Here is a 4,700-nt window from a genome sequence, read left to right on the forward strand (position 1 = left end):
CACAAACTCACACAAAGACACACAAACACAGAGACATCACCCATCAGACATGCACACACACAGACATACACATCACATGGAGACACACACATAGACTCACACACAAAGACACACACAGACAAAGACAGATAAACAGACACACAAAAACACACAGAGACAAACACCCATTACACAGTTCTGGATTGCTAAAGCTGACAAAATGCTATATACCAGAAGTGAACTGGCTTTTAACAATGAGGGTTTATTAGTTTACAAATTTACAGTTCTAAGGCTATGAAAATGTCCCAATTAAGGTGTCAACAAAATGATACCCTCTCTGAAGACCAGCTACAGCCCAGCTTGGGATCCTCTGTCACATGACCAGGTGCATGGAAACATTTGCTGGTCCTTCTCTCCTGGGTTTTGTTACTTTAGCATTTGGCTTCTCCATCTATAGCTTTTTCTCTAAATTTCTTGGGAGTTACTCTCTAGTTTATCTCTTAGCTTCTGAGACTTTCAGCATCTGTCTTTTATCTTCTCAAAAAGGACACCAGCAAGAAGATTAAGACCCAACTTGAATGGGGTGAGTCATATATCAATAACCTAATCCAAAGGTCCCATCCACAATTTGGTAGGGTCACACCTCAATGAAAACAACCTAATCAAAAGATCCCACCCATAATAAGTGTGCCCACAAAAGATTGGATTAAAAGAACATGGTTTTTGTGGAGGACATAATAGATTCAAACCAGCACAGGAGGCATAAGGGAAAAAAAAAATTTAACACAAACTATGGACTATAGTTAACCATAACATAGTAATATGATTTCATCAGTTGTAGCAGGGCACTATACCAAAGCTATGCATCAGCAAGAGGGACATATAAGGGACATGAGAATTTTTTTTTTGAAGCACTGAGAATATTCTCAAATTGATTGTGGTGTTGAATTCATAACTCTATGATTATACCAATAGCCACTGGTTGTGCACTTTGGGTGGATTATGTGGTGTGTGAATAAACAACATAAAAATGGGATGGGTGCAGACAGAGATAGATTAGATAGATGGATAAATGGATGGATGGATGGATGGATGGATGGACAGATGGACAGATGGACAGTTGGATAAAGAGATGGATAGATAGGATGATAGGGCAAATGTGTACAAATGTTAAAAGTTGCTGGTCTAAGAGGAAGGTATGTTTATTTGGTTCATAATCTATATATTCTGTAGCACACCAGATAATTTAACGTGTACAGTCAGTTTACTCAAACACCATAATTACATGGAACTTTGAATAGGGAGTGTGATCTAGTTGATTTGTACAGGTTACTGTTAACATTAACACATTCCAAAGTCATTTGGGCAGAGAATAAAAATGCATTTGCAAAGATCCTCTGAGGGACTGGGGGAAAATCCAAAGATATTAAACTTCCCCACCTGGAGAATTCCTGATATCCTCATGAGCACTGGAAACTACCAATTTAGAAGGCTGAGCACTTGATCTTGGGGCTTGCCCTTATGAAGCTTCTTACTGCAAAGGAGAGGCTAAGCCAACTTTTAATTGTGCCTAAGAGTCACCCCTAAACAACTCTTTTGTTGTGACATCTCAAGATGTGACCTCTCTCTCTAAGCCAACTTGGCTGGTTAACTTCCTGCCCTCCCTCATACAAGGGACATGACTCCCAAGGGTGTAAATCTCCCTGGCAATGTGGGACATGACTCCCAGGAATCAGCCTGGATCCTGCACCTGCACAGTATTCTTGACCAAAAGGAGAAGAGAAATGAAACAAAATAAAGTTTCAGTGGCTGTGAAATTTTAAATAGAGTAGAGAGGTCATTCTGGAGGTTATTCTTATGCCTTATATAAATATCCCTCTTTAGTTTTTGTGTATTGGAATAGCTAGAAGGAAATACCTGACACTGTTGAACTGTAACCTAGTAGCCTTGGCTTTGAAGATGATTGCATAATTATGTAACTTACAGGGTGTAACTGTGCGACTATGAAAACATTGTGACTCGCACTCCCTTTATTCAGGGTATGGACAGATGAGTAGAAAAATGGGAACAAAATTAAATGAATAATAAGGGGGATGGGGGATTGAATGTTTTGGGTATTCTTACCTGTATTTTTATTCTTTTATTATTTTCTTTAATGTTTAAATTATTTTATTTAATTTTTTTTTGGAGTAAAGAAAATGTTCAAAAATAGTTTTTGGTGATAAACACACAACTACATGATGGTACTGTGACCAATTCATTAAACACTATGGATGATTGTAGGGTATGTGAATATATCTCAGTAAAACCAAATTTAAAAAAATGTTTGTAGTCCTGTGTATTTGGGTAGAGCATATGTTGGAGTTCTCTGTATGGGTTTTGACTTATTTTTGAAACCCTCCTACAAATTTGAAACTGTTTCAAAATAAAAGTTATTTTAAAAGATATGATAAGTAGCTTCTGTTTACTTATAATTGCATCAGAGAAACAGATCAACATTTACATTAGCCAAGATTTGATTAGGTTTCAACAGTGCATTTCTGTATTTGCACTGTAAAACATTTTGTTTTGTAAAGATGAGTTCTAAAATTAGAGAATCTCATTCACGTTCAGGTTTGCTAGAATAACTCAAAGAGGAAAACTACTATGAAAATGTGAGTGTTCTTCAATGCCACCATCATGCTCTAAAAAGAGAAAGGCTGATTACATTTATTTGATTAGATTCAGTTAACAGATTCCTTGGGGTGGAGACTGTGATTTGATTGGGGGCGGAGTCTGTGTCCCAGGCACTTAAAAACACCAGTGAATAAGCTCAAGTTCATTGCTGAAAGGAGCAGAGAACCAGAGAGTGGAGTTAGACAATCAGATCTTCAGGATCTCAACTGAAAGTCTCCAGCTCAAGACGTGGAAATTGTTTGATCCCTGAACTGTAGAAGATGTACAAAGGAAGGAGCTAGACTGATATCCAAGAGTCTATTAAAGAGTCAGTTCAGCCCAGCTTCTACAGAGAGAAGACCTCATCTGGAAGTCTCCAGACAAACGCATTCTGGTTGTTGAGAAACAGACAGCTGCCGACCACTTCCAGAAGCTAAAATAGGGCAATTTCAACTCACTACTCTCTACTGCTAAAGAGTGACCATCAGAACCAATGGCTAAAAGCTTGCGAGAGGAGGCAACATGTCCTGTTTGCCTGGAATTTTCTCCAATCCTATTTCTCTTTCCTTTGCACACACCTTCTGTTATAATTGCATTCAAAGCTGGAGGCAAGAAAGGGGGGATTCCAAATTGGTCTGCCCCCTATGTCGAGAAGTGAATGAGAGGCCTCCTTTGGAAGAATGGCAGATTCGAGCCTTGACTCTTCTCATCATGCAACACGGTCCCCTCCTGGAGCAAAGCCTGCATGTAAGTGACGAAATCCTGAAGTTCCAAGAGTATATGACCCTGGACGCTGCCACCGCCAACCCCTTCCTTGTGCTCTCTGATGACCTGAGGAGTGTCCAGTGCGGGAAGGTCTGCCGCAACCCAAAGGAAGGTCCTAAGAGAATCACCCACATGTCCTGTGTCCTGGGCACCCCCCACTTCTCAGCTGGCCGCCATTATTGGGAGGTCGAAGTGGGAAAGAGGAAGGAATGGGCCATAGGTGTCTGCAAGGAGTCTGTGAAAAGAAAGGAGAATAACAGTTTATCTTCCGAGCTTGGCTTCTGGATCATCAGCATGAAGTGAAGTGCCATCTACCCTAGCTCCTCCCCACAGACCAGAATTTCTGCAAGCCCTGACCTTGACCGTGTGGGAATTTTCCTAGATGTCGAGATGGAAGAAATCAAGTTTTTTGATGTTAGAAATGATGCCCTCATCTACACATATTGTCAGCTCTCCTCCTTGGAGTCTTTGCATCCCTTCTTCTGTCCTGAGCATCCTGGAGAACGTGACAGCGGCACCCCCTTGAGCCTCTGCCCATGAGAATCTCAGCTCAATGGAGATGGTCAGAGGATGGCAAAAGGTTCTGAATGTTCTGGAGTTAGTTACATCAAGAGAGAAATGACTGTTCTGCAGACTGGATCCATGGACTGCCCACTAGATGTAGTTTTGTGTGCAAAACCTCCTGTATATTTTAACTGTGAGATGTAAGGACAGCAAGCTCTTGCTTCAGACTACCATGGAGTTTTGATTTGTAAGAATTATCAACTATATTAACTATTCAATGTGCATCCAGCAAAAATGGTTTTCTAGTTTGCCTTTGAATTTGTTACTTTTTAATTTTCTTGCAATTAAATCAATAAAATTAAAAAAAAAAAAGAGTGGCTTTCTTTTCAACCTCACTTTAGTTCCTTTTTTCCAAAGGAAAGGAACATTTTGCTCTCAGTTCTTTAGTGTATCACAGATCTAAAATTCAGCTAACCTTAAATGAACTACAATTCCCAAGAAAATCCTCAAAGAATTGTACTTTGCTTGTCAATCAGAAAGCAAATTTGTCCTAACACATTTCAATTTCTTTTTGCCCAAGGGAGTCAATGATATATTTTGGATCAAAACCCATTAAAATTTCAGGTGAGTTTGAAAATACTTTTTCAGAAATACTTTGTGTTTGGCAGGGTAAAACTGCAGTGTCAGAACATATTTAATCTAATGAAAATTAATCACAAGATATGCATGCACAATAAAAATTTGGAAAATAACAACCTGAAATCCTTAGGAAGAGGCAGAATATAAATAAATGATTG

The sequence above is a fragment of the Choloepus didactylus genome, chromosome 14, assembly GCF_015220235.1.
Source record: "Choloepus didactylus isolate mChoDid1 chromosome 14, mChoDid1.pri, whole genome shotgun sequence".
NCBI classification, from domain to species: Eukaryota; Metazoa; Chordata; class Mammalia; order Pilosa; family Megalonychidae; genus Choloepus; species Choloepus didactylus.